General features: G+C 41.4%; 1 pseudogene; it reads left to right on the top strand.

Annotated features, from left to right (window-relative positions):
- The first annotated feature begins 18,198 nt into the window (after positions 1 to 18,198).
- LOC147422476 (cycloartenol-C-24-methyltransferase 1-like) overlaps positions 18,199 to 20,764 on the top strand; it is a 43,475-nt pseudogene continuing 40,909 nt past the window's right edge.

The following is a 20,764-nucleotide window of genomic DNA, read 5'->3' as shown; positions in this document are numbered from 1 at the left end:
AAGCACAAAACTACAATTCCAAAGAACATTTCGTAGCCTATTTGGTCATCTAAGATTGAATGCCATTAACTCATCCATTAACCCTTTCATATTACCCATCATACGATATGACCATAGCCTTGATGTTTTCATCTTCGTATTGTTTTGACATTCTCTTTTGCGTTCTTTCTTTGTGTGTGTGAGTGCAAGAGAGAAAGAGTGGGTCTTCTTTGATTGCACTTCTTTCCAAACCCTATTCTTCATGGCATCTATGGTTTAACTCCATATAGTTTTTGTTGAGTTCTCTCACAAACTCTCACAGCCATAAGCCCGGTGCTTTCCTGGCAGGACCGCAAATTTCTCGACATATTTTTAGGTGAACCCGACGCGAATCTGCTAGGGTGAGAGTTTGTGGGTAACCATGGGTGATCATGTTGAGCAACAGGGTATGCATTTTGACCCAGCAACAATGCAAATGTTTCAAGCATTTGCAATGTTCATGCAACAACAACATGCTACTGAAAGAAGGGAGATTTCAGCAATGAAATCCATACAAGCGGTCGTCAACAGAATGGATCAGTTCAATGGAAAAGATGTAACCAAGTACTGACGCGAGTATGTGAAGGAGATGGAGCTGCATCGCGTGTCAGAAGGTGAGATGATTCAAAGCTTTGAGCTAGTTGTTGCTCTAGAAATTAGGGAGCATGTTAGGGCAATTAAAGATGGGCATGGGAGAAATTGGGAAGAACTGAAAGTAGCTTTAAAGGAGGAATATTTCATGGAGGACTCGGAGAGAGTGACCAAAAGGACATTCTTAGAATGGGTAGTCAAGCCAAAGCAAGGACTATCAATAACAGAGCTACTTAGGGAATTTGAGCGGCGCTATGCACAACTCACTAGGACAGAAAGGGCCACACTAGATGCAGAGAAGAGAGATCTTTTCTTACAAGCTGTAGGTAAAGAGTTTCAAGAAAATTTGGAGCTTCTTCTCGAAGATAAAGATGCTGAGCAAGGCCTAAAGACCGACTGGAATGAGGTTGAAGGTGCTGTCTCACTGCTTGCCAAACGACAAAGAAGAAGGGACAAGATGGTAGTAAACACTACAAGTCCTTCCACCTCAACTTCTGACAAAATGGTAAAACCTACTTTTATCGCTCCTAAGTTTGATGAGTCCATGCTAGATGAGCTTGTGAAGGGAATGCGTGACTTGAAGGTGAAGTTTGCAAAGCTTGAAGAAAAAGGCCAACCATCAGGGCCACTTCCTAGGCAAAGACAACAGCCCAAAGAAGGGTTTGTTAATAGATGTATTTGGTGTGATAGTACAGACCATGTAAGAAGGGATTGTGATGATTTTAGTGATGCTTTGTCAAAAGATGTCTTTTTTAAGGATGGTAAAATCCACTTAAGAGAGACAGGTCTACCCTTGAGAACTAACTTTGGGAAGGGCGGAATGCAAACCTTAGTTGAAGATATGGCAACCAAGCATGCCACCTCTTCAGTTGAGGCAGCTACTTATGGAGTAAAAATTGAACATTTTTGTGATGAAGAGGTGAGTGACCATCATGGTCAAATTTGGCCAAATGTCATGCAATTAGCTAAAAAGGGAAAGCTTACAAAAGAGATTCTACATGAAGCAGGTGATTGCATACGTCTAGAAACAGGATGGAATGATCCAGTGGACTCATTGTCAGTGCATGCCTACATTACAAAATGCCAACAAAATGAGGCAATTGTAGAAGAGAAGCGCAGACGTGAGAATACTGATGAAGGACCATCAAAAAGAGCTTCTAGAAGTGGGGGAAGAAGCAACTCAATGCCTTCTCAAACACCCTCAACACAAGGAGCATCTCCACCTGAAGTACTCATGGAGGAGTCTACAACAGGAAAGAAGAAAGAGCCAACGAAAGGTAAGACAAAAGGTCCAACTTATAAACTACAATCTGATATTGAGGTTGCTACAGATTTAAAGAAAGTCTTGGAGGAAAGGATCTTGAATAGCAAGATTGAGTTTACTCTGGGAGAAGTTCTTGGCATTGCAAAGCGTGAATTCCATGAGGAGATCATTGACATCATCAAGAGAAAGAGGCAAACCCTTGCTGAAGTTTCTCGTCCACAGGCTGAAGGGGAAACCTCAAAGACACAAGGGATGCAACTGCAAAATAAGGAGAATGATGGAGTTGTGGTAGGATGCTACCAATCTAGTGGAAGAGTGAAGCAAGTGTATTTCTCAAATGATGATGAAGAAGTTGAAGATATTCCTAGGAGTTACTATTCACGAAGTCATTGGGCAAGGGCTACTACAGAAACTTTGGTCAAGGTAGGTGATCTTGAAGAGCCATTTGTTGCCTTGATTGACCATGGTTCAGAAATAAACATAATGTCAAAGAGTCTCTACAACAAGTGCAAATGGCCGATGGACACAGATCATGGCCGGATGGTAAAAGTGGCAAACAATTCATCCGGTGAATTGTATGAAGCATGTCCAGGTGTGAAGGTAACAATAGGTGATGTAAAGATTGACCAAAACTTCTTTGTACAGGATACATCTTCATATCATCTCATCCTTGTACAACCCTACATTGTGGGAGTTCGAATGGAAACAAAGGTAATGGACGATGGTTCAACATATGCTAGAATACGTAGCAAAGATGGTAAACGAGTTGTCCAATTTCTCACAGTCTGTGTAAACCATGAAAGAAATCGTGACAACCTGAGAGAACATCCTCTACCAAAGGTAAGCAAACAGTTTCATGATCATAGAGAAATGATGGGTTTTGGCCAAGTACCATTGTAAAGCGGGATTGCAGTGGTACAAAAAGAAAAAGGGTCTCGCTTGATTAAAAAATAGGTGAAACTTTCTCGATGAGCTCTTTGGTAACAAGGAATGGATCAGTATGTTTTAAAAAACTTGAAGATTTGAAGAGATATGAGAGGCAATATGTGCATAATGTACAAATAGGCATGAAAAAGAGTGGGTTGCTAAAGCCTACTGAAAATGTTTTGGGTTTGTGTGAACAAGTTTCTTTTGTAGATACTATGGGTGAGCTTGATGCTATAATGAGGTCTAGTTTGCATCTTGAAAAGGAATTTGTGGAAGTTTGCTCTATGGAAATGTATCAAGTAATAGAAGCCTTTAAAGAAAGCCAAACAGTTGGCCCAGAAGTCCATGTTGAAACTAAATACAAGAGTGTAGCAAAGAAGGTGAAACGAGTAGCTTCACCCTTACCACCCAACAACAAGGAAAAGATTGAAGAGGCTTCTTTACAACCAAGTTTGCGGAATCCTAAAAAGATCGGGCATACCTTCACAAAGGAGTCCTTTCAAGAGTTGCAGGTTGGTTGCAAGGAGTTTCTAACACAGGAGGAGACAAAGTGCTTCAAAGAAATTCTTTCAAAGCATGGTAAGGCTTTTGCATTTGAGCCACATGAGATAGGATGTGTTGATCCTTATATTGTAGCTCCTATGGTAATTTTCACAATACCTCATGTGCCTTGGAATCTGCGGCCTATTCCGGTTCCAAAGGCTCATTTGCCAAAGTTAGTAGAGCTACTGAATGAGAAAATCAAAATGGGAATCTTGGAGCCTTCTTGTGCTCCATACTCAAACAGGTGGTTCACAGTTCCAAAGAAGAATGGTTCTCTACGCTTCATCCAAGATATACAACCAGTGAACAAGGTGACAATTAGAAATGTAGGTACAGGTCCAATTGTGGATGAATTTGCATAGGCATTTGCAGGGAGGGCAATCTACTCAATGGGGGATCTCTACTTAGGGTATTATCAATTTCAGCTTGCAATCGAAAGCAGAGACTTGACAACCATGAGGACACCTTTGGGTTTGGTAAGGATGTGTACCTTGCCATAGGGAGCCAACTCGGTTGCACATATGATGAATGGGATGAAGAAGGTCTTACATGACTTTATTCCTCAAATCACAATGTCTTTCATTGATGATTTGCCTATCAAAGGATGTGAAGAAAGTGACAAAGATGAAGCTTTGGATCTCAAGGGATGTCGCAGGTTTGTGGTAAATCACATAAATGATTGTGATAAAATTTTGTCTAGGTTGGAAGAAGTGTCTTACATTGTCACGGAAAAAGTCTATGTTTGGTGTCAAAGAAGTGCTCATTGTGGGGCACATGTGCGGGCCATATGGTAGGAAACCTTGTCCATCAAAGGTAGATGCCATCCAAAGAATGAAAGAAACATGCACTAGCATCACTGAGGTTAGAAGGTTTCTGGGAGCATGTGTCTTCTATGTTATTTGGATTCCACATTATGCACATGTAGCTGATCCTCTTTATCAGCTGCTTAGAAAGAATCAAAAGTTTAAATGGACAGAAGAACATGTAAAATCCATGAAAAAGCTAAAGGAGTTACTCCAATCAGCAACGACTTTGAGAAAGGTAGACTATGAGTGTCAAAGGCCAGTGATTGTGACAGTAGATACCAGTCCTACAGGGATTGGATGGGCAATAGGGCAAGATGACAAAGAAGGACACAGGTATGTGGTAAGATTTGGAGCAAAGGTACTAAGTGCTCGCCAAATAAACTATCCACAGATAAAGAGAGAGTTATGGGGTATGGTTACAGCTTTGAAAAGTGGGAAAGAGTACCTAATTGGTGCATGTGTGGTTGTAGAAACAGATTGTTTACCACTTCTTGGGATGATTACAAGCTGCTCAACACTAGACATTGCTATGTTGCGGTGGATTGCCTACATTAAGTCCTTAAATCCCGAGTTTAAGCACATTGCAGGTAAAGACAATACAGTGGCAGATATGCTATCAAGGGCAAGGTATGAAGATGAGTCGCAAATGATTGATGAGGGAGATGATGTAGGCACAAAATTCTATTCTATCTCTCATGTCAAAGGTAACAATGTCTTCATGACTAATTCACTTGAATTGTTCTTGAAAGATCTTTATGAAGGTGATTGGCTTTGTATTGGAAGGTACTTGAGTACTCTAACAAAACAGGATGATTGGTCTGAACAAGAATTCAAGAGGATACGCAGGAAAGCATATGGGTACTTTTTGAGGGATGGTTACTTGTGGAAGCATCCTAAACAAAAGGGTGCTACCCCACAACGAGTTATATGTAAAAAAGAGACTCAAGTAAAGCTCATGCAAGAGTTTCATGAGAGTCTATGGGCTGGACACAGGGGTGTGTGGGCAACCTTCTCCAAGTTGAAAGAAAAATACTGGTGGAAGGGTATGTATAAAGATGTATCTCAATTTGTAGAGTCATGTGTAATTTGTCAAATGTATTCAAATGTTCGACATCGTGATGGATTGCACCCTACATATCCACTAGCCATGCACTATAAATGGGTTGTGGATCTAGTCACGATGCCTTTAGGACTCTGGTAGATGAGATACTTGGTTCTTGCACGAGAGGACCTAAATAACCAGGTTAAAGGAAGAGCATTCAGAGCTAAGACCACAGAAGCTGTGTGCAAATTCCTTCTTGATGAGGTGATTTTCCGTTATGGTTGTGTGGGAAAAATTACTGCAGATCGAGGTGAACTGGATGCTGAAGAAGCAAGGGAGTTCTTTTCTAGATTAGGGATCAAGATTTCTCTTACTACAGCTTACAACCCTGAAGGCAATGGAAAGAGTGAAAGAAGGCATCCTCCTATCATCAAAGCTTTGGCCAAGGCTTGCGAAGGAAGAGTTGGTGAGTGGCCAAAATTGTTACCATATACTTTATGGGCTGATCGTACAACATATAGCTCAGTAACTAGCTACATGCCTGCGGAGCTAATGCATGGTCAAAAGCCAGTGATGCTGATTCAGGATACAATTCCCACATGGAATGTACTACCTTGGCAAGAGGGGCTTAGTAGGGAAGATCTCCTTGCACTGCATATAAGGTAGCTAGAGAGAAGACCTGGAGACATTGAAGCTGCAAAAGAACGACTCAAACATGCAAGGTTGAAAAACAAGGACTATTTTGATAAGCGACATCGACTCAGGAGCAAAGCGATTGACAAAGGTGACTGGGTTTTAGTGTATGATAGTAGCCTTGATAACCAGCACACAGTCATGCATAAGTTCTCAAAAAGATGGTTTGGACCGTATGTTGTAAAGCATGTGCATGAAAATGCTACTTACAGCTTGTCTGAACTAGATGGTACAGAAGTAAAGATTCCCATTGCAGAAAAAAGGATTAAAATGTTTAAGAGAAGAGGAGACAATGATCTAGATAATGTTGATGAGGAAGAAGATAAAAACACAGTTGAAGATCAAAGTGAACATGAAGCTCTGGAATCATCCAGTGAAGAAGAAGGCAAGAAAGATGTACGAGAGGTCTGATCTTACAAAGAGACAATGTGGCACATACCGGAGGATGTGCAGGTTTAGAGGGGGTGGATGTCGTGCTGTGACACGTACATAGTGGGAACGCATGCTACAAGATCTATCTTGTATTTTTTTAGATACATAATTATACTTCCTATAATGTACATATGCATATTTAAGTATAATAATAAGTCTTCTATCTCATCCTATTATTTTTCTCAAGGGTAACATATCCTTATTTTACCATCAGAAAATACTATGGGAAAAGCATCAATAGCTCCGCCTCTTTAACTTGGGGCAAAAAGCATTGATTCTTTATTTCTACTATTTCATTATCATCTCACACCCTAGCTAGATCCTATATCTAGGGTAAACTCCAATATATATATATTCTATGTATTTTTTATACTTTTCTTATATTTCTTTTTAAATAGCTACTAGGAGAGAATCAAATCCTAGTGGGACACTAGGTGGCATGATTTCAAAGATACACTTATTTTAATGAATTATTGCAAGCATGATTACAAAACTTTGTCAAGGATCAATGTCATGCTTTCATATGGCATGAGGTGTCCTTTGGAATTAAATGAAAGTCTAGGCTAAGGAGACCACATGAAGACTTTTGCTGCCATAAATGGACCCTATTTTGATGAATTTTTTACACAAATTTTCAATCCGAATTGGAAAACGATTTTAAAATGAAAATCGTAGCTAATGAGATGAAGTTTTTGCCCATATTTTTACTTTTTTATTTGGAGCCACGGTTGAGGAGATATGATAAAAATACTGGACCCCAGTCTGCCCACATCATGCAGGGACAGCTCATTTCCAACTTTTCCAATTCCTGCTCACACTGGCTCCTCTCTTCTTGTGTAAACCCTTGGGGGTTCCCTTCACCTATAAAAGGGGACCTCTTCTTCCTTGGAAGGAACTCAAGCATTCAAGCCATTGATGAGAGGAATTCTCGAGGGAGTGAGTAGTAATGCCTAATTGTACGTAGCCATTAACATAAGCCCAAGCCTACACTTTCTCCTAGAGGGAGACTAGCCATTCTTGCAACAAGCTAACCTTGGAAGATCAACTCTAATCAAAGAAGGTCTTGCACTTGGTGTATCAATCAAAGTGGAATTATCCACTCTTCTTCTCTCTCCCATCAATAATGGTGCCGAAGGGTTTTAAGTAAGATGTGTTCTACATTGATGTTTTCTTGATTTCTTGTTGTTTTCATTTTCCTCTCTAATCCAACATATATATATATATATATATATATATATATATATATATATATATATATATATATATATATATATATATATATATATATATATATCATATATCTAATCTCATCTCCTTAACCAAACCTATCTCTATCATTCTTAGTAATCCATCCTCTCTAGGTTCTCTTGCTATAGGTACATCTCTCCCCGCAGTATCCTTATTGCCTACAGGCAAGAATAGGGCTTAGGAGGGAAACTTCTCATCTCTTCACTTCTCTCATATCTACATTTTTCACATACTATCCTAGATGAATAACCCACATGATGATCATTTCTATCGCTTTCACTCTGTACGATCTATTAGAATTAACATATGGATTAGCCGTAAAATACACTTTCAACAACGTATAGTGTTTCTCTTCGGCCTTGAAAGGCTCAATGAAATACTTCTATCACCGGATCCCATCATACTACCTCTCATAGACTATAATTTTTCTTTTGATGTAAGCGTAGTTATCTTGCTATGAACCAAGAGGATTTGTACACACAATTAATCTCAATCACTAAACAAATTATATATATTATGGTAAGCACAAAACTACAATTTCAAAGAACAATTCGTAGCCTATTTGGTCAGCCAAGATTGAATGCCATTAACTCATCCATTAACCCTTTCATATTACCCATGATACGATATGACCATAGCCTTGATGTTTTCATCTTCGTATTGTTTTGACATTCTCTTTTGCGTTCTTTCTTTGTGTGTGTGAGTGCAAGAGAGAAAGAGTGGGTCTTCTTTGATTGCACTTCTTTCCAAACCCTATTCTTCATGGCATCTATGGTTTAACTCCTTCATATAGTTTTTGTTGAGTTCTCTCACAAACTCTCACAGCCATAAGCCCGGTGCTTTCCTGGCAAGACCGCAAATTTCTCGACAACGCGCGCAACCAAGAGTCCAGATTTAGAGCTTTGTTTTAGGTCCTCGTCGACTCTCTTTTTCCTTGCAAAATCTCTATCGGCCATGGCCTCACGCATACCGCAAGACACACTCTCTCATCGTAGGCTGCATGGAATACACTTATGCCATCGCGAATGACCACTTCACTTGTTGATTGAGCTTTTCAAGATGGATGAGCATGCGAGTAGCATTGTACAGAAGCCAATGCGTTTGTGTCTGCGCATGAGAGAGAGAGAGAGAGAGAGAGAGAGAGGGAGAGAGAGAGTGAGTCATTCCCACTGCCCAGGCTTTGATGGGGAGAGAAAGAGAGAGAGAGAAAGCAACCAGACGTTAAAATCCTCCTCCTCTTCTTCTTCTTCTTCTCCTTCTTCTCATGCGCAGACATGATGGAGCCTCTTTCTCTTAAACTACCCCTCTATTTTGTGGAAATCCCCTAAAATACCCCTCAAATTAAAACATTTCCCAAACCACCAATATTTGTCACAAATTCTCAAAATGCCCTTCAATTTTTCCAAAATACCCCTAGTCGTAGCTTTTCATAAGAAGACTTGATTGTCTATCAATACAATATGCTAAACTAGAATTGGAGTCTGTTAAAAAGGTTGTGGAGATGAATTGCTTCATTATTTTTAGACATAATAATTGCTAGGTAATTGGTGACTAATTGCATGTTAAGCACCCAAAATCGGATCTTAGAGCTCTGTCCCACTTGGCGCCTATAGGGGTTAGGTAGCTGAAGCTCCGTAACTCTAAACGTCACACGCAATTTGTGCAGGGGTTATGGGGGTTCAACACATACGAGTTGCATTACAGCCACTATAAAAAAACAAAAATAGCAAAAACTTGCAGAGCTTTTTTTATGCTCTTGGGGATCACCGACACCTACGAGTCAAAAACCAATCAACCAGCTATTATAGCAATATTGGTTGCATGATCTTCTTCTTTTACCAGTTGCTACCAGTTGGCTCGAACACAAGGTTGTGGGCTCTCTCCCTCTTGCAACGCGCAAAATCGTTGCTCTGTAACCCTTGCAACAACATGGTGGGACAGGGCTCTTAGTTGTCAATATTAAAAACGAAATAAAGATTAGAAAAATAAATACAAGGGTGTTTTGGTATTTTTGAAATTTGGCGGATATTTTAAGATTTTCCACAAATTAGAGGGGTATTTTGGTAATATTCCCAAAAAAAATCAATTAGATGTCTGCTTCGGAGTGGTTTCAATAAGAAATCTTTTCAAAATAGACGAATTTTTTACAGTTTAACTCCATTTTCTTGAGTTTTCCAAGCGAACTTTCTCTTCTCCCCCTCCCTTTAGCCGGCTGTTTTGATTGTTCAATTCAACTGCTCAAGTCTTAGGTGACACACTTTTCCTGAACACTGATGCACAAACACAAAGAGAGAGAAAGAGAGAGAGAGAGACGTCCAATAGGGTCAGTGTAAGGAAGCTCTAGCTGGCTCTTTTCAATAGATGCAGAGAGAGGGTGGTGCACTTCTAAGAGCGCAACAAGTCCTCGACAATCTTCACGTCCGCCATGTTGTCTCATGGACATTATTTACATCAAGTGTGGTGCACTTCTTAGAGCACAATAAGTCCTCAACAAGGTCCTTCTCGGTCAGGAAGCTCATGGCTATATTCAGTAGATGCAGAATGAGGGCATCTCTCCAAATGCAATCACGTACACTAGCCCCTTGAAGGCATGTGGCATTACACAAGATGTTGACATGGGAAAAAGAATTCACGACGATAACGTTGGTGACGGGGTCCGCAACTCTAAACGTTACACGCAGTTTCTGCAAGGGTTATGGGGGTTCAACACATTCGGGTTGTGTGTTGCAGCCAAATCAAGTAGTTGTTTTAACAATATTGGTTGTGTGATCTTCTTCTTTTATCAATTGCTACCAATTGGCTTGAACACAAGGTCGTAGGCTCTCTCCATCTTGCAGCGCGCAGACTCATTACTCTGTAACCCTTGCAACAGCATGGTGGGATGGGGCTCTTAATTGTCAATATTCAAAAAGAAATAAAGATTAGAAAAATAAATACAAGGGTGTTTGGTAATTTTTGAAATTTGGGTGGTATTTTGGGACTTTCCACAAATTAGAGGGGTATTTTGGTAGTTTTCTCAAAAAAATTCAATGAGATGTCTGCTTCGGGGTGGTTTCAATAAGAAATATTTTCAAATTAGACGCATTTTTTACAGTTTAAATCCATTTTCTTGAATTTCCCAAGCGGACTTTCTCCTTCTCCCCCTCCCTTCAGTCGGTTTTTTTTATTGTTCAATTCAACTGCTCAAGTCTTAGGTGACACACTTTTCCTAAAACAGTGACGCACAGAGAGAGAGAGAGAGAGAGAGAGAGAGAGAGAGAGAGAGAGAGAGAGAGAGAGAGAGAGAGAGAGAGAGAGGGATTCTCAATAGGGTCAGGGTAAGGATGCTCTACGCTCTTTTGAGTAGATGCAGAGAGAGGGCGGTGCACTTCTTAGAGCGCAACAAGTCCTCGACAATCTTCCTGTCCGCCATGTTGTCTCATGGACATTATTTACGTCAAGTGTGGTGCATTCTTAGAGCACAACAAGTCCTCAACAAGGTTCATGTTGGTTAGGAAGCTCATGGCTATATTCAATAGATGCAGAGAGAGGGTATCTCTCCAAATGCAATCACGTACACTAGCACCTTGAAGGCATGTGGCATTACACAAGATGGTGACATGGGCAAAAGAATTCACGACGATAATGTTGGTCACGGGGTGTTGAAAGAAAACACTTTCTTGGTCGACATGTATGCCAAAAGTGGTGTTCTTCATGAAGAAAAAAAAGTGCTTGAGGAGTAAGGTGGCTTATGTAGATAGTGTTGGCATGCCTAAACACTATCAGAGGTCTTGCCGTTGTACTATTGGTAGAGGGAGCAGGACCCGCCATTGTACTCTCTATGTTTCTATCTCAGATTGAAGGTGAAGTGGGACAAAATGATTGGTAGGCCATTTTGGAACACTATGTATGTATGATTTTTTACCTTCAACTTTATAAGAAAGGTGAATTTAAAATTATCAAATTACTCTAAGCCTCTGGTGAGAGAGAGAGAGAGAGAGAGAGAGAGAGAGAGAGAACTTTTCTTGATCTATTTTTATGAAATTTATCAAGAGCGAGGGGTTTGAGAGTAAGAGGGGCTATGACGCCACCGAAGGCGGCTCTTAATTGTCAATATTAAAAAAGAAATAAAAATTAGAAAAGTAAATACAAGGGTGTTTTGGTAATTTTTGAAATCTGGCGGGTATTTTGGGATTTTCCACAAATAGAGGAGGTAATTTTCCCGGAAAAAAAACAATTAGATGTTTGCTTCAAGGTGGTTTCAATAAGAAATCTTTTCAAAATAGACGAATTTTTTACAGTTTAACTCCATTTTCTTGAGTTTTCCAAGCGAACTTTTTCCTTTCTCCCCCTCCCTTTAGCCGGCTGTTTTGATTGTCCGATTCAACTCCTCAAGTCTTAGGTGACGCACTTTTCCTGAACATTGACGCACACACACAAAGAGAGAGAGAGAGAGAGAGAGAGGTTTAATAGGGTCAATGTAAGGAAGCTCTAGCTGGCTCTTTTCAATAGATGTAGAGAGAGGGCGGTGCACTTCTCAGAGCGCAACAAGTCCTCGACAATCTTCCTATCCGCCATGTTGTCTCATGGACATTATTTACATCAACTGTGGTGCACTTCTTAGAGCACAATAAGTCCTCAACAAGGTTCTTGTCGGTCAGGAAGCTCATGGCTATATTTAGTACATGCAGAACGAGGGCATCTCTCCAAATGCAATCATGTACACTAGCACCTTGAAGGCATGTGGCATTACACAAGATGCTGACATGGGCAAAATAATTCACGACGATAATGTTGGTGACGGGGTTCGCAACTCTTAACATTACACGCAGTTTGTCTAATTACTCTAAGCCTATGGCAAGAGGGGATGCAAAAGCGAGAGAGAGAGAGAGGGAGAGAGATTTTCTTAATCTGTTTTTATGAAATTTATCAAGAGCGAGGGGTTTTAGACTCGGCGGCGCCATTTCACTAGTATGAATTGAATGAAATGTTTACTTTTTAAGTCTCTTGCAGGCCCAAGGGACATATGAAATGTTTACTTATGTACTTCTTTTGTATGCTAAGGCCCAAGGGGCATAAATATGCAATACAAAAGAATAAGGTAAAGAATGGTAAAATTCAAACAAGAAATTGAAGCACGGGAGTGGGTTGAAAGCATGTCCCCCATAGTCTCATCTCTAAAATGGGGGACATGCTAGAGAGATAAGAAGAAGTTGTAAAGTTGTAGTAACAGTTTCGAGAGACCTCAATGAGTCTTGCACTCAAGCCATGTTGTTTAAAAGGAGTTAGTCGTATATCTCCCAAAACTTGATCCCTAGAGTAGGGCTCGAACTAGTGAGCGAAGAGAAGTTTTAACGTGGTGAAACAATCCCCAAAGACCTAAAAGCTCTATTTGTCTCTCTTGAACTTGAGACTTGTTGTTCGAAAGGATCTCCCGGACCAAAGAAGAGAGAGAGGGCCCTGGTGACAGAGAGCCCGATAGAAAGGTTACTCCTCTCTCAGAATCAAGTCTCTCTCTCCCTCTCTCCCTCTCTCCCGGGACGAGGAGGGGGAGAGAGGGAGGGAGCGGGGAGTGCCGCACTATATTAGAACCAAAGCAGAGAGAGAGAGAGAGAGAGAGAGAGAGAGAGAGAGAGAGAGAGAGAGAGAGAGAGAGAGAGAGAGAGAGAGAGAGGTACTTAGCACTGCACTAGCAGCAGAGAGAGAGAGAGAGAGAGAGAGAGAGAGAGAGAGAGAGATGGGGACCGTAGCAGAGGAGGCCAAGAGCTTCATCTCCACGCTCAAGAACGGGCCCTCCCATGATCTCACCACCGACTTGGCTGTGTAAGTAAGCCCTCCCACTACTCATTGTTACCTTATCTTGCTGCATTAACACTTCTCTTTACCTTGATTACCTAAGATAGATTTAATGAAAGGAGCAAGGCCAGCTATGCCATGTGCCCACATGTGATTGGCTTGGTAAATGAGAGTGGAGAGAGAGAGAGAGAGAGAGAGAGAGAGAGAGAAGAGAGAGAGTGAAGAAAGCAATGGCAATGGTTTTTTTTAAAATAGACCGAAAAACAAGCGGCCAGCCCGCAATTTATAGCAGCTAGCTAATTGCCGAGAGAGAGAGAGAGAGAGAGAGAGAGAGAGAGAGAGAGAGAGAGAGAGAGAGAGAGAGAGAGAGAGAGAGAGAGAGACGCAGATAGAGAGCAAGCAGTTGACATGCAGAGGTGACATAGAGAAGAGGCAGAGGCAATTGACGTGCAGAGGTGATGTAGAGCAGAGGTAGAGGCAATTGACGTGCAGAGGTGACGTAGAGTAGAGGTAAATTCTTTTAATTCGTTTGCTTTGCTTTTCCATGATGCTGCACAACAAAGACACTTCTCCATCGCCATCTTCTTCAGCACATATCTTCATCACTCCAGGTCGGGGAGAGGGAGAGAGAGGGGACTACTGCTGCAAAACGTCATCACTCCAGGCCGAGCCTGTTAATATAGAATCTGCAGGCTCAGCCGTTGCGTGAATCGTCATGAGGCAGCTCGCACAGAGAGAGGACTATTGCTGCTCTCTACTGTTGCACAACGTAATCACTCCAGGCCGGGCCTTTTATTATAGAATCTGCAGGCTCAGCCCTTGCGTGAATCGTCATGAGGCATGACTCCAAGCCGAAGAGAAAAAATAAAAGACTGTTGCATTTTGGCTCAGTGCAGGCCAGAGAACACTAGCTCACAGCATTTTGGCTCACTCCATGCCACAGAGAGAGAGAGAGAGAGAGAGAGAGAGAGAGAGAGAGAGAGAGAGAGAGAGAGAGAGAGAGAGAGAGAGAGAGAGAGAGAGAGAGAGAGAGAGAGAGAGAGAGAGAGAGAGAGAGGGACTACAGTTTGAGACGCAAGATACTGATATACACACAAAAATCAAGGTAAAAATATCCACGCTGCAGTCTGGGACTCAAGATGCTAATATAGACACAAAAACAAGGTAAAAAAATTAACGATGATATTGTTCGTCTAAGGCTCCTGAAAAGGGATGCTGTGTCGACAAAAATTGTTAATCTGGCTGCTAAAAAGGGATGTTGTGCCTCTCTTTAGATGCAACCTTTGAATTCATCTAGCTATACGCAAGATGCTGATGCGAAGCAAGGGCCTCTGTCCATATGCAATCACCTACGCATGCATCTTGAAGGAATGTGACTCTACGCAAGATGTTGATATGTGCTTAAAAATTTACTCTGATATTATAAGTGAGGGATTGTTGTAAAACATTGTTGTGCTTGGCAATGTCTTCATCGATATGTATGCCAAATGCGGCGCACTTTGTAAACCCCTTTATCGAGAATGCCGTCTCTTGGAGTGCATTGATTGCGGGATATGTCGGAGAGAGAGAGAGAGAGAGAGAGAGAGAGAGAGAGAGAGAGAGAGAGAGAGAGAGAGAGAGAGAGAGAGAGAGAGAGAGAGAGAGAGAGAGAGAGAGAGAGAGAGAGAGCTATGATGAGAACCTAATACAATCCTTGTCTAAGCCAATGTTTGGGTTAAAAAAAAGAAAAAGAGAGATACAAGGCCGCAATCACCTACGCGTGCATCTGAAAGGCATGCGCATTGTGTACGCAAGATGCTGATATGGACACACAAATTCTTGATGATATTGTTAGTCTGAGGCTACTAAAAAGAGATGTAGTGCTAGGCACTGCCTTGGTCACTGTGTATTCCAAATGCGGTGCACTTGAGAAAGAACAAAAAAGTGCTTAAGGATCTTTTTATCCGGAATGTTTTCTCTTGGAGTGCATTGTTTGCGGGATGCGTGTAACAGGAGTAGGCCAAAAAGCTCAAGGCTATTTTCAGTGGATGCAAAGCAAGGGCCTCTCTCTAGATGCAATCACATACGCATGCATCTTGACCTTCTGTACCAAGGCACTAGGATTCATGCTGATATTCACGATAGTGGGTAGCTTGAAACGAATGCATACTTGGAAACATGTTGGTCAATTTATATGTCAAGTGTTGTCATTGCGGAACAAGTCTTTGACAAGCTTACCGTATGGGACATCGTCTTGTGGAACGCATTGATTGCAGGATATGCTCAACAGAGATGCAATCAGCTATGCATGCATCTTGAAGGCTTGTGGCTCTACCCCAGATGTTGATATGGGCTTAAATATTTGCTATGAAATTGTTAGCCAAGGGCTGTCCCTTGGCAATGCCTTGCTCCACACACACACATTTTCTCGCGCAACACCCCCAAGCAAGCAGCAATAAAGGCTAGACAAGAAAAATTGGAGAGCAAGAGACTGAGTCTTTCTTTTGTGAGCTCACTTAAAGACTGTGCTAAGGAGAAGTTATGTACCAAGGCAGTAGCATCCCTGCTGATATTTGCGATTGTGGGTTACTTGAAAAGAATGCATACTTGGGGAAAATGTTGGTCAATATGTATGTCAAGTGCGGTGCATCTATCAAGTCTTTGACAAGGTTAGTGTGCGGGATGTCATCTTGTGGAATGTAGTGATCGCAGGATATGCCCAGACAAGGCTAGGAAGCTGTGGGCTATTTTCAGCTGGTGCGTAGCAAGGGCCTATCTCTAGACACGTGCATCTTAAAGGCATGCACATTGTGGCTCTACGCAAGATGCTGATATAGACACAAAAATTCACGATGATATTGCTAGTCTAAGGCTGCTGAAAAGGGATGTTATGCCAACCTGTTTTTAGTAGAGGGCCTCTCTCCAGATGCAATCCCCTATGTATGAATTCATGTGGCTCCATGCAAGATGCTGATGCAAAACGAGGACCTCTGCCCCATATGCAATCACCTACGCATGCATCTTGAAGGAATGTGACTCTATGCAAGATGTTGATATGGGCTTAAAAATTTACTCTGATATTATTAGTGAGGGGCTGTTGCAAAAGATTGTTGTGCTTGGCAATGCCTTAGTCGATATGTATGCCAAATGTGATGCGCTTTGTAAAGCACAAAAAGTTCTTGAGGACCTTCTATCCAGAATGTCGTCTCTTGGAGTGCATTGATTGCGGGATATGCACAACAAACGTAGGGCCAGAGAGCTCCAGGTTGATTTCAGCGGCGGATGAAAAGCGAGGACTTCTCTCGAGGTGCAGTCATATACGTGTGCATCTCGAAGGCATATGGCTCTACAAGATACAGATATGGGCATAAAAATTCTTGCTAGTATTGTTACTCAAGGGCTGTTGAAAAAGGATATTGTGCTTGACAATGCCTTGGTTGGCATGTTTGCTAAATGTGGTGCCCTTAAGAGAGCACAAAAAGTGCTCGAGGAGATTTCTGTTTGGAGTGTGGACTCTTGGAATGCAATGATTTAAGGATTTGCCACACAGAGGTAGGGCCAAAAAGCTCCAATCTATTTTCAGCAGATGCGAAGCAAGGGTCTCTCTCCAAATACAATCACTTAAGTATGCATCTTGAAAGCATGTGGCTCTACGTAAAATGCTAATGTGGGCACAAAAATTCACAATTGTATTGCTAGTTAGAGGCAGCTAGTGAAAAAAGACGTCGTACCTTGCACTGCCTTGCTCGATATGTATGCCAAACATTGATTGTGGGATACTCACAATAAGAGCAAGGATAGAAATCTCTATGCTATTTTCAACGGATGCAAAGTGAAGGCCTTTGTCCATATGAAATCACCTACGCGTGCATCTTGAAGGCATGTGGCTCTATGCAGGATGCTGATATGGGCTTCAAAATTCACTCTATATCGTTAGTCTCGGGTTGTTGCAAAAAAATGTCATGCTTCACAATGCCTTGGTCGATTTGTAAGCCAAATTTGGTGTACTTTAGGGAGCACACAAAGTGCTCGAGGACATTCCTATCTAGATTGTCGTCTCAGGGAGTGCAATGATTACGGGATATGCGCAACGAAAGCATGTTGAAGGAATGTGGCTCTACGCAAGATGATGATATGTGCATAAAAATTCACATTGATATTGTTACTTAGGGAATTCTGAAAAAAAATATCCTTCTTGGCATTGCCTTGGTTGATATGTATGCCAAATTTGGTGCACTTCAGAAAGCACATAAAGTGCTTGAGGAGATTTCTGTTTGGAACATCCTCTCTTGGACTGTATGGATTGTGGGATATCCACAACAGGACCAGGTCAAAAATCTTTATGCTGTTTTCGGCTGATGCAAATTGAGGGCCTCTCTCCTGATGCAATCACACACGTGTACATCTTGAAAGCATGTGGCTCTATGCAATGTTGGTATGGACATAAAAATTCATGCTGATATTGTTAGTGAGGAGTCATTGAAAAAGATGTTGTGCTTGGAAATGCCTTGATTGACATGTTTGCTATATGTGTTGCAGTTTAGAGAGCACTAGAACTTCTTGAAAATCTTTCCGTCCAGAGCTAGAATGCAGCGATTGCAAGATTTGCCCCACAGGGACAGTTTTTGGCTATTGCAAAACGATGGCCTCTCTCCTGATTGTTGCAGGATTTGTTCCACAAGGGCGACGCCAGAACCTCTAGGTTGTTTTCAGTAGATGTAAATTGAGGGCTCTTGGAGAAAGATGTCGTGCTTGGCCATGTTTTGATCAATATGTATGCCAGATGGGGTGCCCCAAAGACTGTGAGTTTGTGTATGTGTATGTGTGTGAGCTTATGGACGGACAATCCAGCAGATTCAACCTACCCTAAGACAACGGACATGAAAAGCAATGCAGGTAATGGTAGGCATGATAGAAAAATTGAATGTGATAATCAACATGTTGGAAGAAGTTGGGGAAGGGATGACGATGACACAACACATACTGGTGGGAAGGTGATGCAACAATGCAAGGAAGGTCTAGCAACCGATCCATCCAACATTGTGCTTCAATGTAGACGACCAACAACAAAGGTACACTTATATTTCGTGTTTTGATTTCCTCTTTTGTGATCTCAAAAGTTCTTAGATTACATCCTGTATAAAATAAAGCAATGAATTTATATCAATTTTATTGAAAAGATTTTAGATGAAGGTGGCAAAGACTTGTTATGCCCAACAAAGGGACATATGGAGAATACACCAACACATGGCAACGTGGAATAATACATGTCTTTATAAAACATCGGTAATGAGTTCTCCTTGTATAATTATAATATTTTAACAATAAAAAGTCCTTCCGACACCGGAGGAGAAGCATAAGTCCCCCTTCAACATTGGAGGGGATGAAAGTGGCGGGGGAAGGGCAGGTTCCCTATGGTATCTTTATAAATGTGGAGAATGGTGCCAACTCCACACCATACATACGTATGGTTTTTTCTTCTTTTTACGGACACAAGCATCACAAATGCACGAAATGCATTTTGTTTCATTTTTATTATAGTATGGAAATGTTTACATCCATAATCTTTTCATGCAAAATCTCATTTGTGGTGCGAGGTCATAGAGTTTTTGGTGAAAGCTTTGAGGAGAGATGCTATTGAATCATCATCACGAGCTATGACATGCGGTAAAATCCACACCACTATCACTTTTTTACTTCTTATCATTTACTATATACATAGTGAAGTAATCAAGGCAAACTAGTTCTTCTTTGTGGGTGCGCGAGAGCAGCTATGAAGGACTGCACACTCTTCACGGTGGAGATGAGAGCAGTAGGAAGCAACACTACGATTCCATGGTCTCCTCCTCATTTCATTTTATTGCGTTTCGCTTCACATTGTTAACGTTTTCCATTTCATTTGATTTCATGTATCTTGAATTCAGGTGAATTTCTATTACGATGTAGCCACTGCCTTCTACGAGTATGCGTGGGGCCCATCCTTCCACTTTGCAAGCAGGTAATGTGTGTGTGTGTGTGAATGAGAGAGAGAGAGAGAGAGAGAGAGAGAGAGAGAGAGAGAGAGAGAGAGAGAGAGAGAGAGAGAGAGAGAGAGAGAGAGTCAATGTACGTAGGATAGCAAAATCACCATCAAAACTATATTGATTGCACAAATTTTTAGTACCAGAATTTTGGACTCTGCAGTAGCAGGTCTTGAGATCAAGACTCGTGGGTAGGTATAAGAGGTCTCTTGGAATCTCTTGAGAATGTTCCTACAACTTAAGTCTTACAAATTTCTCTCCTCTCCTCTCTCTCTCTCTCTCTCTCTCTCTCTCTCTCTCTCTCTCTCTCTCTCTATATATATATATATATATATATATATATATACGGCCGCCCGTCTTCGGCGGCCATTGTCTCTTTTTCTCTCTCTGTCTCTTTATCGCGTGCACAAGGGGCTTTTCTCAATTTTGGAGTTTAACTTTCATGTTGCAGATTTCGACACGTGTAAAGGGCTCCCCCTTGTGCCATATTATGTTAGTTTAGATATATATATATATATATATAAGATGCTACATTTTGGCAATTTTTTCACAATCAATCAGACATAGCCTATTGGGAAAATTATTTTTGCTACATATTTGCCTTGGCCATCAAGGTCGTGGGGAGGGAGGCAACTGATGTGCCCTGTCGATCTGCTGTCCATTCTCCTGCAAAATCTTACCCGCGAACTCTGGATGGCAGCCAACGTAGCACTTGGAATATGCGGGCCTGTAGACCATTAGGCGCCTCCCAGATCAACATGCAGAATTGCACCTGTTGTGGACACCTCAGCAAGCGAAATGTAAGAGCTTGGATTCACGCAAGGGCTCCCACATAAGTACATAGAAATCGGTGTGCTGGCCGGCCCCCCTCTCCCACGACCATTGACGGTCGAGAATGGTCGTGCACAGAACATTCCCGTAACCAGGGCCGATCGCCTATGATTAACAGGAATGGTCAGTGCACGACCATTCCCTACACCATGATAAACATGGCTCTCTATGTCAAAGTCCAGGGGAGGGGGCGGCCAATCTGAGAAAAAGAGAAGAAGAAGTGAAAGAATTTTGAATCTTAGATTCTGGCATAGTGATGCACTCACATTATTCTTTTGTCTAACATTCTTGGAAGAAATCTATACACATAGGTCACCCATGAACATCATTGCCTCACCAACATCAAATCATTGTTGCACTAGTTTGGGTTGATACTTGAATCTATGCGTACGAGTTATAGATTGTTTGAAAGGATAGTGATGGTTTGCACAAAGTTTTCAATACCTTTATAGAACAATCACATTGTTAGCAAGTAGTTTTTTTGGAGTAGCCTTATGGATCGTCGTCATTGCGCATTATTTGACAGTTTTGAAGGGAATGACTTAAATGCTATTGATTGATTATTCACGTACTTGTCTAGTCTCCAATGATCACC

The sequence above is a fragment of the Adiantum capillus-veneris genome, chromosome 27 (assembly GCF_014529385.1).
Source record: "Adiantum capillus-veneris isolate H3 chromosome 27, ASM1452938v2, whole genome shotgun sequence".
NCBI classification, from domain to species: domain Eukaryota; kingdom Viridiplantae; phylum Streptophyta; class Polypodiopsida; order Polypodiales; family Pteridaceae; genus Adiantum; species Adiantum capillus-veneris.
The sequence above is the reverse complement of the archived record's forward strand: the minus strand, read 5'-3'. Positions and strand labels throughout refer to the sequence as shown.